This window comes from Palaemon carinicauda, chromosome 2, assembly GCF_036898095.1.
Source record: "Palaemon carinicauda isolate YSFRI2023 chromosome 2, ASM3689809v2, whole genome shotgun sequence".
Classification (NCBI taxonomy): domain Eukaryota; kingdom Metazoa; phylum Arthropoda; class Malacostraca; order Decapoda; family Palaemonidae; genus Palaemon; species Palaemon carinicauda.
This window is the reverse complement of record NC_090726.1, coordinates 58,325,563-58,339,029: the sequence shown is the minus strand read 5'-3', so window position 1 is coordinate 58,339,029 and position 13,467 is coordinate 58,325,563.

Sequence of the window (13,467 nt, the reverse complement as noted above, 5' to 3'; positions counted from 1 at the left end):
GACGTTTCTCGCCAAAAATGAATTACCCACCAAAAGATGGGGCCCTTGGAGAATATGCCCCCTGAAGGAGGATGTCTCTCTATGTCCAGTAGAGAGTCTCAAGGTCTATCTTCGCAGAACTTCGAACTTTGGTGGAGGCCAACTCTTCAAAGGAGAAACATCGGGCAGCGACCTGTCACTGAAACAATTAAGAGCGAAAATCACCTACTTCATTCGCAGAGCGGATCCGAACAGTACACCCGCTGGTCATGATCCTAGAAAAGTGGCATCTTCTCTGAACTTCTTTCAGAGCATGGACTTTGAGAGCCTTAAAAACTTTACGGGCTGGAAGTCCTCGCGAGTTTTCTTTAAACATTATGCGAAACAAGTGCACGAAATCAAACATTTTGTGGTAGCCGCAGGTAGTGTTATGAAACCTGCACCTAACTCTGCGTAGAACAGTGAGTTACTTGGGACTCTAACTCTTCGGGTGCCTATGTTGACCCTCGAGTGATTCATAGTGATGTCTAAAAACACTTAGTGCTTTTATAACTGTTCTTATCCCAGGTGAAATGTCATAGTGTCACACAAGTGCCGCATGCCTTGAGCATGATGTGTTGTTTAAAGACTTGCGTTCCTCGAGAACGAGTACCTACTAATCCTGAAATTCCTTTTCAGACTCAAGAGCAAGCCTTTATTTCTATGTACATTATTATTACTGTAAATGAACTTTACTTTTGCTGTAAATTATTTAATTTCTGCATTGTGAAATAAAATTTCTATTTTATTACTTATGCGTCTCTTTCAGCTCCTACTTACTATGAAATACATACTGTCATAGTTTTATTTATTCCTCCTTTCCTATGGTCATGAAGAATTTAAGATGTCTAATCCTAAATTATATTCACCTTGTCTCAGTAAGGTTCCTACACGAATACTTACTTCGGATAATCAGGAGATGAACTCTACACACAGTGCCCAACCACCACTGGCCTACTTCAGAATGTTCCTATACAAATATCAAACATTCTGCTTCATCTCTAAGTTCTTAAAAGTTCTTCTGTCAAGATGAATAGCCCTTCAATACCACTTTGACGTCGGCATAGCCCATGGGAACTTCCTACCAATGGGGGGCAGGATACTTCGTTCCTATGGTTCTTACCTAAGATTACTTTGCTGTTTTGTCAATGCCTAGGCACTTAACTCTGGGGGAAAATCTACCACGATACATTGATTCTCTGGTACTCTTCCATCAGGACGCCATGGCTTGAGCCCAAAAAACGGATTTTGAGCGAAGCGAAAAATCTATTTTTGGGTGAGATAGCCATGGCGTCCTGATGGACCCTCCCTACTACTTCGTTCAGTTTGTTCCCACCCTACACAATTGTATCATGGTGATGGGCAGCAACTGGCGCCAGGATAAAGACGCGCGTGACGTCATTAGAGCAATGGCGTCCGTTTGTTTACGTCTCGAGTATCAGTAGTAGCCACGAGTGAGATTAGCTGTGGAACGGCTCCCAGCTATTCTCAGCCCTTACACACCGAAGCATTAACTCTGTTCGGGGTGGAGATAGCTATGTGGCACGTTCAGACATGCGTGTCCCCTGTTGTATTACGATGTCTTAAAGGGAAACCTTTGAGATACTCGCTCCAGAAGTTAGAATTCTGTGATAACCTGTGGTTAAATTCTCTGGGAATATCTTAGTAGTCTTATACCCAAGGAAGCTACCAAACAGGAACCTTCCATCAGGACGCCATGGCTATCTCACCCAAAAATAGATTTTTGGGCTCAAGCCATGGCGTCCTGATGGAAGGTTCCTGTTTGGTAGCTTCCTTGGGTATAAGACTACTAAGATATTCCCAGAGAATTTAACCACAGGTTATCACAGAATTCTAACTTCTGGAGCGAGTATCTCAAAGGTTTCCCTTTAAGACATCGTAATACAACAGGGGACACGCATGTCTGGTCGTGCCACATAGCTATCTCCACCCCGAACAGAGTTAACGCTTCGGTGTGTAAGGGCTGAGAATAGCTGGGAGCCGTTCCACAGCTAATCTCACTCGTGGCTACTACTGATACTCGAGACGTAAACAAACGGACGCCATTGCTCTAATGACGTCACGAGCGTCTTCATCCTTTGTTTAGTAGCTGCCCTACTGAGACGGATTTTCCCTTGTGTGAACTTTATCGTTTTGCATCTTCGCTATGTCGTTACCTTCAGCCTCGCCTTCTTCTGGAAAGTTGAGTACAAGGTTCCAGTATTGTTTAATTAAGCTCTGGCCGTAAAGTAAATATTATTTTGCGAAATAATTGATGTTTTGTGGCAGAGCTGTGCCTCTACCGGACCCGCCATTTTATGGCGTCGTTGTTGTTTTGCATGTCTTATTTAGTTAGCCACAACAACGCTTCCGGCCTTATATACTAATCGAATACATTAGTTTATTTAGTCTTCATAGCTAGGAACTTTTATTTCGTGTTTAGACGCTTTTTATCGGTCATCGATTGACCTCATACCAGTCGGCTACTATAGCCCCCAGGCCAGGAGCCTATATACAAGTGTTCATGCATGAATTATCAGTGATCCTAGACTAAGTTATGAAGATAGTGGCATTATTATTATACAATACTTTTGACTAGTGATGCAAATGTTTTCGCCTTCAGGGACCATATAGGGGATAGACTAGTCAGTGATTCTTACTAGCCTAACCTAACCTTAGGACCCCTATATGCTTCCTTCATCCCCTGCCTTGGCATTCCCTCTAATTAGCCTTGATCCCTTTTCTGAGTAAAGGGATTCATTGTCTAATAGAGTATTATATCGCCTCTCAGTCCTCCCTAAAGGAATGAACCCCCTTTAGGATTGCGTCTGAGAGTGAGGTTAGGCTAGCCTACCTCTATGGCTAGGAGAGTCTGCGACTTTCCTGCGATAGCGATACGTCTTCTTCCCTGCCTAGTTCAGGACTTTTAGCCCTGATCTAGGTCGGGTTAGGAAGGTTTCTCTGTTCCTTGCTGAAACTGTACTCTTGCTCCGTTTTAGCCGATCAGCCTAATCTTAGGTTAGGGAGTGTCCTCCCTTCCCTTTGTGGCCGCTCTGGTACAGAAACCCTTCCTGGGAAGACCCCTCTCTTCTCCCTCCCCACCTATCTCTTGTATAGCCTAGCCTATGCTTAGGTTAGTTTATACTTATCTGTCCCCTGTCCTACAACTCCTCCTTAGGGTGGATGAGTAGGGCTACCCGAGCTTCCTTGTGCAGTCCGCTCTGGTACATATACCTTCATAGTGTCCTATAAGGTTAGTTCCTAGTGTAACTCTGCATAAGGGAGTCTCCCCCCCCCCCCCATCTTGGGTGTTCCCTAGTCCTCCCTTGGGCTACCTGCTCCCGGTCCCTAGTGACCCCTGCATATGGATGATAGAGCCTGTCTCTATCATGGGTACTCCCCTCAGGGAGGGGGAGGGATGCCTGGAACCCTGAAGGTACTTCCTGCGTCCTTCCCCCCTCCCCCTGTCTCTCTATCTATCTGGGTGCCGGTCTCTTGCCGCCTCTTATGCCGGCAATACCTGCCTCTTGGTGACCTCCCTACCCTTGCCGCCAGCCCCCCGTGTTCCGAGGGACTGCCGGCTGCCGCCGGCTACTACCGGCGGCTCTCCTACTCCTATCTAATCGTCCGCTTGCCGGTCGATCTCCGGAGTGCCGGCATATACTGCCGGCAACCCGATACTACCTGTACCATCCTTACCCCAGTCACCAATCCGGCATCCTCCGGCTGCCGGAGCCGCCGCTCCCTGCCGGCGTGCCGCCGTTGTGCCGGCGGCCGCCATCCTGGTATCTAACTGACTTTTGAAAATTGTCTGTTCTAATGCCAGAATCTATGCTGGAGCGGGCTCCGGCGTGCCGGCGGCTTGCCGGATACCCCGGAGGCGTCAAGAATACTTGCACCCCCTCTCTGTAGCTATCATAAGACTAAGATAGCCCTACCTGGCAAATAGATAAGCTGCTTTGCTTCTAAGATCAGTACCTAGTACTGCCCTATTAGTGATCATGCTGTCTCTTTGCATTCTTCTATTTCCAGCATGCTATGTGCATCTTAGCACGGCTGGTTGCCAGAAGCAGTTACCCTTAATGAGACCTTCTGGCTCTTATCTGGGAACCGAATGAATTCGATCCCAACCTTGTCCTTGGCTTTCCATGGAGTTCCAATATAATGGGAATCCTAGGAAACTGAATCCAATGATCTCGGTCATTTGGATTATCCCAGGACCAAGCCTTTGGTAACCAGCCGGGCGAGATGCATGGAGCGTGTTCTCCTTTACTGTTTCACTCTCTATGCATCACACCTTATAAGTTAAAATTAATGATTAATATTAACTTAATTTAAGAGCCATTCCTATGACTCCCCCATACTCATTTTCTCTTTCTTCCACAGGAGGAGCAGATGAAATGCGATTTCGCATACTGTGCCGTGAAACGCTCCCAGTTTTACGGACATACGGCGTGCAGGACTCACGCCCCTTGCTCAGACAAGAGAGGGGATTGGAAGTTCTGGAATCCACTGGATTGTACGGTCTGCCAGGCCTACCTAGTTGAGGCCTTTCATAACCCTCCCTCAGCGGAGGTTAGAGACGTGGCTCGTGAGAAACTGCGCAAGTGGGTGCGTGGTTTTCAGAGGAATGCCACTGGACCGTACCTGGCCACTGAAGAACTGAGGTCCCTGCTGTTCCCTAAGGCCTCCCCTGATTCAGTGGTTCCAAAGGAAGCAATCCCAACTGTCCAAATTACGGTGGAACCTGATGTGGTCATGGCTCAGTCCATGCACGAGTGTCGCCTAGATTCCGAAGAGGATGAACAGATCTCTGACGTCTCGGAAGACACGGAGAAGATGCTTATGGCTCAAGGAGACGAAGAGGATGAAGACAAGGTGGAATACACCGAATCGGAGCTTGGAGCTCCTCCCCCATCCATCCCTCCGCCTACTCCTACACCGACGGATGTGTCCATTCCGTCTACCTCCTCGACCCCGGATCCCTCTTCGTCTACCCAAGAACTGATCCGGCTGATTAGAGCTGTCATGGACGACAGACTGAAGGAGAACCAGGAGTCCATCAGGTCAATGATTGGATCCAGAGAACCGAAGAAGATTTCGGTTAAGGATCTCCCAGCTTGCTCTCATGCCAACCCGTGGAGGTATGCAGAGCATATGGTTATTGCGACCGGCAGGATCTTTGTTAGCGACAAGATTGGCACGGTCCCGTTGGAAGATGTGGAATTCTTCCCAAGCTTCGAGGCCTACCCGGACTGTTACGTCCGGCTTCGTTCTGAACCTGCCTCGAAGGAGGAGACCGAACCTAAGGAAGAGATAGTGTTCGATCTCGCTAAGGCCCAGGCTATGTTAGCCTCCGCATTTAAGAGCAGGGGCTTTACCTGCTCTAAGCTTCCTGCCTTGAGCAAGAAGCATCCTACTTATGTCGCTCCCGACACTGCGGTTCTTCCATTTTTGGAAAAGGCCTTGGCTGCATGCCTTAAGGCGGCGGAAGAAGGGAAACCCTGCCCTGCACTGGAGGAGTGCAGACCCTTCTCCATCGTAACGCCCCCTGACACGAGACAATGGAAAGATGTCCAACATACTTTCGTTGTGGGTAGGCTTGATCCTGACGTTGCCGGACGTCAGTTTAATGAAGACCTCCCTAAGCTCAACGATCACCTCCTTCGCCGGGAACAAGACACGAAGGAGAGGCTTGCAGCGTCTCTTTCTCATCAAGTCCAACTTGAAGTTATGGCCTGTGACACAGCAGTACCAGATCACTACATGGTACTGGCCAAATCCCACTTACTGACGGTAATGAAGGACTTGTACCATTTCATAAAGGCTCGTAGAGCCTGTCGTGAATTCGTGTTTGTCGGTGCCACCGTGAAACACGAACCCCGGAGGCTGATTTCCTCCAACATCTGGGGAAAGCACCTGTTTCCTTCGGACCTTGTCAAGGAAATAACGGACAGAGCCGCCACGGAGAATAGGAACCTTCTCCACAAGTGGGGCATGTCCAGGAAAAGGAAAACCTCTCAGGACGATGGACCTCAGCCTAAGAGGAAACCTCAGAAACCAAAACCCCAGCAACGTCAACAAAGACGTCAGTTTCCGGGACCCGCTACCTCCCAAGTGGTTGCCCAACCACAACAGACCTTTCAATTGGTCCCCCAACCGGTGTTGTCACAGTCACCGGTCTTCACCCCTGCCTTTGAACAGCCAACCACTACCTTTCATGCCAGAGGTAGAGGCTTGTCCAGGGGTGCAAGCAGAGACGCCTCTCGTCGTCCCTCCAGAGGTAGAGGAGGAAAGGGAGCTAGCGGCCGAGGCAACAAGTCCTCGGGACACCAGAAGCAATGAAGTGCTTCCGGTGGGAGGAAGACTCCGCCAATTCCAGGATCGTTGGACCTTCGATCCTTGGGCACACAGCATCATCAAGAACGGTCTAGGCTGGAGTTGGGTGCAACCACCCCCAATCTTCCAGCGGTTCTTCCAACAATCGACCCCCATTCTGGAAGAATATGTTCTAGACCTCTTGAACAAGAAGGTGATAAGGAAGGTAAAGTCCACCAGGTTCCAAGGGAGACTGTTTTGCGTTCCCAAGAAGGACTCAGACAAGCTCAGAGTCATTCTGGACTTATCCCCCCTCAACAAGTTCATAGAGAACAACAAATTCAAGATGCTGACGCTTCAACAAATAAGGACCCTTCTGCCTCAAGGTTCCTACACGGTCTCTATAGACCTGGCGGATGCCTATTGGCACATTCCAATGAACCATCACGCTTCCTCCTACCTAGGATTTCGACTCCAAAGGAAAAGCTACGCCTTCCGGGCCATGCCATTCGGCCTCAATGTGGCCCCTCGGATCTTCACAAAGCTGGCGGATGCCATAGTACAACAGCTCCGCCTAAGAAACGTCCAGGTGATGGCCTACCTCGACGACTGGCTAGTCTGGGCTCCATCGCCCGAAGAGTGTACAAAGTCTTGCGACGAAGTTACCCAGTACCTAGAACACCTGGGATTCAAGATCAACGAGAAGAAATCTCGCCTCTCTCCAGCTCAGAAGTTTCAGTGGCTGGGAATCCACTGGAATCTTCAGTCACACCGCCTTTCCATCCCCCAGAAGAAAAGGAAGGAAATAGCAGGGTCTGTCAAGCGACTACTGAAATCCAAACGCATTTCAAGACGACAGCAGGAACGAGTTCTAGGCTCTCTACAATTCGCCTCAGTGACAAACCCAGTGCTTCGTGCACAGCTAAAGGATGCCGCGGGAGTCTGGAGACGATCGGCATCCATCGCTCGAAGAGACCTCAAGAGACGGCTTCCAAACAGACTTCGACGCCTCCTAAAGCCGTGGTCGGAAGCAATGGCCCTGAAAAGGTCCATTCCTCTCCAACACCCTCCTCCATCACTCAACATCCACACGGATGCCTCACTGGAGGGCTGGGGAGGTCACTCCCACCTGAAACAAGCTCAAGGGACCTGGTCTCCACTATTCAAGACGTTCCACATAAACATCTTGGAGGCCATGGCGGTCCTTCTTACTCTGAAGAAGCTATCCCCGCCGCCCTCGATCCACATCCGTCTAACCCTAGACAACTCGGTGGTAGTTCGTTGTCTCAATCGCCAGGGCTCAAGATCGCCCCAGATAAATCAGGTGCTTCTCCCAATCTTCCGTCTGGCGGAGAAGAAGAAGTGGCACCTGTCTGCAGTTCACCTACAAGGATTCCGCAACGTGACAGCGGATGCTCTATCTCGGACAAACCCGATAGAGTCGGAATGGTCTCTAGACGCAAGATCATTCTCCTTCATCTCTCATCAAGTCCCAGAACTTCAGATAGATCTCTTTGCAACGAGCGACAACAATCAACTTCCTCTGTACGTAGCCCCGTACGAGGACCCCAAAGCAGAAGCGGTGGACGCCATGTCACTGGACTGGAACAGATGGTCGAAGATATACCTGTTCCCTCCCACCAACCTTCTGTTGAAAGTCCTCTCCAAACTGAGAACCTTCAAAGGGACAGCGGCCCTAGTGGCTCCCAAGTGGCCCCGGAGCAACTGGTACCCCCTGGTCCTGGAGCTGCAGCCCAAGCTGATCCCTCTCCCGGGCCCAGTTCTCTCTCAACAAGTACAGAAGTCGACTGTCTTCGCTTCATCATCGAAAATCAAGGACCTTCATCTCATGATTTTCTCTCCCTTGCCGCAAAGAAGAGGTTTGGGATCTCGAAGAAAAGTCTAGACTTCCTAGAGGAATACAAGACCGAATCCACGAGACGGCAATATGAATCATCCTGGAGGAAATGGGTCTCCTTTGTTAAAGCAAAAAATCCTAAAGAAATCACCATTGATTTCTGTATGTCCTTCTTCATTCACCTTCATGGACAAGGATTAGCAGCCAATACGATTTCAACCTGCAAATCGGCTTTGACTAGACCAATTCTATATGCTTTCCAAATTGATCTGTCCAACGACATCTTTAACAAACTGCCGAAAGCATGTGCTCGCCTACGCCCAGCACCCCCTCCGAAACCGATCTCCTGGTCACTAGACAAGGTGCTCCATTTCGCCTCCAACTTGGACAATGATTCATGCCCCCTCAAGGATCTGACTCAGAAAGTTATATTTTTATTTGCTCTCGCCTCGGGAGCTCGAGTCAGCGAAATAGTGGCATTATCAAGAGAAGAGGGACACATCCTGTTTGCTGATTCAGGAGAAGTGACCCTCTCCCCTGATCCGACGTTTCTCGCCAAAAATGAATTACCCACCAAAAGATGGGGCCCTTGGAGAATATGCCCCCTGAAGGAGGATGTCTCTCTATGTCCAGTAGAGAGCCTCAAGGTCTATCTTCGCAGAACTTCAAACTTTGGTGGAGGCCAACTCTTCAAAGGAGAAACATCGGGCAGCGACCTGTCACTGAAACAATTAAGAGCGAAAATCACCTACTTCATTCGCAGAGCGGATCCTAACAGTACACCCGCTGGTCATGATCCTAGAAAAGTGGCATCTTCTCTGAATTTCTTTCAGAGCATGGACTTTGAAAGCCTTAAAAACTTTACGGGCTGGAAGTCCTCGCGAGTTTTCTTTAAACATTATGCGAAACAAGTGCACGAAATCAAACATTTTGTGGTAGCCGCAGGTAGTGTTATGAAACCTGCACCTAACTCTGCGTAGAACAGTGAGTTATTTGGGACTCTAACTCTTCGGGTGCCTATGTTGACCCTCGAGTGATTCATAGTGATGTCTAAAAACACTTAGTGCTTTTATAACTGTTCTTATCCCAGGTGAAATGTCATAGTGTTACACAAGTGCCGCATGCCTCGAGCATGATGTGTTATTTAAAGACTTGCGTTCCTCGAGAACGAGTACCTACTAATCCTGAAATTCCCTTTCAGATTCAAGAGCAAGCCTTTATTTCTATGTACATTATTATTACTGTAAATGAACTTTACTTTTGCTGTAAATTATTTAATTTCTGCATTGTGAAATAAAATTTCTATTTTATTATTTATGCGTCTCCTTCAGCTCCTACTTACTATGAAATATATACTGTCATAGTTTTATTTATTCCTCCTTTCTTATGGTCATGAAGAATTTAAGATATCTATCCTTAAATTATATTCACCTTGCCTCAGTAAGGTTCCTACTCGAATACTTACTTCTGATAATCAGGAGATGAATCCTACACACAGTGCCCAACCACCACTGACCCACTCAGAATGTTCCTATACAAATATCAAACATTCTGCTTCATCTCTAAGCTATTAAAAAGCTCTTCTGTCAAGATGAATAGTCCTTCAATACCACTTTGACGTCGGCATAGCCCATGGGAACTTCCTACCAATGGGGGGCAGGATACTTCGTTCCTATGGTTCTTATCTAAGATTACTTTGCTATTTGTCAATGCCTAGGCACTTAACTCTGGGGGGAAAATCTACCACGATACATTGATTCTCTGGTACTCTTCCATCAGGACGCCATGGCTTGAGCCCAAAAAACGGATTTTGAGCGAAGCGAAAAATCTATTTTTGGGTGAGATAGCCATGGCGTCCTGATGGACCCTCCCTACTACTTCGTCAGTTTGTTCCCACCCTACACAATTGTATCATGGTGATGGGCAGCAACTGGCGCCAGGATAAAGACGCTCGTGACGTCATTAGAGCAATGGCGTCCGTTTGTTTACGTCTCGAGTATCAGTAGTAGCCACGAGTGAGATTAGCTGTGGAACGGCTCCCAGCTATTCTCAGCCCTTACACACCGAAGCGTTAACTCTGTTCGGGGTGGAGATAGCTATGTGGCACGACCAGACATGCGTGTCCCCTGTTGTATTACGATGTCTTAAAGGGAAACCTTTGAGATACTCGCTCCAGAAGTTAGAATTCTGTGATAACCTGTGGTTAAATTCTCTGGGAATATCTTAGTAGTCTTATACCCAAGGAAGCTACCAAACAGGAACCTTCCATCAGGACGCCATGGCTATCTCACCCAAAAATAGATTTTTCGCTTCGCTCAAAATCCGTTTTTTCGCTTCGCTCAAAATCCGTTTTGTTGCAAAAATCACATTTCGAATACTGTAAGCGTACGAGAGAGAGAGAGAGAGAGAGAGAGAGAGAGAGAGAGAGAGAGAGAGAGAGAGGCGTAAAATAGCGTACGTAAATTTTTATTATTATTGTTATTATTATTATTATTGTTGTTGTTGTTAATAAAATTATTATTGTTATTATTATTATCATTATTATTATTATTATTACTGTACAGTATTATTATCATTATTTATTATTATTACGGTATTGTACTTAATCTACGTACGTTCATTATGCGCGGGGCATCTTCTATGAGTAACCAACGCATCATAGTACTGTAAGACGGGTTGTGATTGGTTCAAGCGCTGATAGATGACGAATCAAAACTCAAGTTTTGTTATCTAGCCTGTGATTGGTGTTTTGCCCGCATCTTCTACCCGCAGCATCAAAGTTCTCGCGGGGCTGGATCGTTCACTTTCTCTTTCCGCGTATTGCTGAGTAGACGTTCTTAAGTTTGTGAAGTTTAATCTGTGCTGTGTGCGACTGTTTTAAGTTGAACTTTTTGTTGAACTTTCTGTTAAATCCTACTGTACAATGCCTCCCAAGCGTTCTGCTTCTAGTAAGGCTGGTAGTGAGCCTAAACGCCACCGAAGGATGATGACGATAGCTGAGAAGGTTACGCTTCTCGACATGTTAAAAGATGGTAGAAGTTACGCGGCCGCCGGCCGCCATTTTGGCATCAACGAATCCACCGTTCGCTATATCAAAAAGGACGAGGCGAACATTAGAAAGACTGCTGCAATCACCTTTAGCAGATCAGCGAAGCGAGTCGTTACAACGCGTAATAAAACGATCGTACGCATGGAAGGTGCTTTAGCTGTGTGGATTGCCGACTGCCGGAAGAAGAACATAGCGTTGGATACGAACACCATCCAAACAAAGGCTTTGAGCTTATATGAGAATTTTGCTGCAAAGGAACCTAAAGACGACGACGGCAACCATGCTGAAGATGATGATGATGCAGATGATCCTCAACCAGGGACATCCACTGATTCCCAGCCTCAGAAACGTTTTTCCGCAAGCAAAGGATGGTTCGCGAAGTTTCAGAAACGCTTCGCCCTGAAAAGCGTTTCCCTGCATGGGGAGTCTGCTTCCGCTGACACTGCCGCTGCTGAAACTTACGTGAACCAGACTTTCAAGAACATTATCGCTGAAGGTGGATACAAGCCGGAACAAGTGTTTAATATGGATGAAACCGGCTTGTTTTGGAAGAGAATGCCGTCGCGAACTTTCCTGTTCAAAGAGGAAGCCAAAGCCTCTGGCTTTAAGGCATTCAAGGATCGCGTTACCCTCGTGATGTGTGGCAATGCTGCTGGATTTTTGTTAAAGCCGGGGCTTATTTATAAGTCGAAAAATCCTCGCGCTTTGAAAAATAAAAATAAGAATCTCCTTCCCGTGTACTGGATGCATAATCAAAAAGCATGGATTACGAAGATGCTGACCTCCAACTGGTTCCACCAGTGTTTCATCCCGCAAGTCCATGAATATCTCTTAGAGAAGGGCTTGCCATTCAAGATCCTTCTCCTTATGGATAACGCTGGTGGACACGCAACTGACCTGTCGCGTGAGGGCGTTCAGGTTGAGTTCCTGCCACCCAACACCACGTCATTAATTCAACCAATGGACCAGGGGGTTATCAGGGCGTTCAAGGCCCTCTACACGAAGAATACCTTGGCGGACCTCGTTGCGTGTGTGGATGCTGCCCAAGATGACGAGGATGAAGATTTCAACTTGAAGGCGTACTGGCGGCAGTACACCATAGCCACGTGCCTGCAGAATATTCAAAAGGCACTTCAAGAGATGAAACCTGCAACCGTGAATGCGAGCTGGAAGAAGCTGTGGCCCGATATTGTTTACGACGACAAGGGATTTACTCCGTCGGAAATCCAACACTCTGCAATACGGAAATCTGTGCAGTTGGCTGCCATAATTGGAGGTGACGGGTTTGGCGACATGACGACTGAAGACGTCGACGAGTTGTTGGACTGCCATTCCCAGCCCCTAACTGACGCAGACCTCGAAGACCTGACGAAATCGGCAAGTGAGGAAGAGAGTGAGGGTACCCAGGAAGAGACCCAAGAAAATGTCGAAGAAACGGGCTTAACATTAGAACGGCTTGCCAAGTTCTGCAACCATATGAAGGAGGCGAAAGAAATGTTACAAGAGTGGGACGAGGATATGGTTCGCTCGATGCAATTCTCAAATAAGGTCGATGACATCATGACTCCCTACAGGATGCTCTTGGATCGAAAAAAGAAGCAGCGGCAACAACTTCCGATCACAATGTTCTTCCAGCCTCGCAAAAAAGAGCCAGTTCCTCCTGCTAGTACGCCTTCGGAAGAAATTGAAGAAGTTTCCCAGGAAGAAGTTGAAGAGGTGTCCCAGGAAAAGACACCTCCGTCTGAAGAGACGTAAAATACTATCATTGACTGCACAGTAGAACACATCATCAGCTTCATCATCATCATTTCTACTGTGCAGCAAATTCATCGCCATCACCATTCAAGTTTTTCTTCAACTTCTTTCGTGGTGAGTACAGTAACAATCTTTATTTTTTACTTTAACCTGTTTTATAGTTTAGTAATGTACGTACTGTATGCATTAAGTTAAAGGGAAGGTTTTAAAAGTCTACATGTTGTAACCTATCATATTTTTTTTGTTTAAAATTTACATTTACGTACGTAAAACAATCTCTCTCTCTCTCTCTCTCTCTCTCTCTCTCTCTCTCTCTCTCTCTCTCTCTCTCTCTCTCTCTCAAATTGTTTTCCTGCTTTGCTACGTACAAGTACTGTATAATTTATATTTGTAAGGTAACATATTTTGTAAATGCTTTTACTGTAAATACTGTATGTACTGTATCATTATTTATCACTATCATCATGCG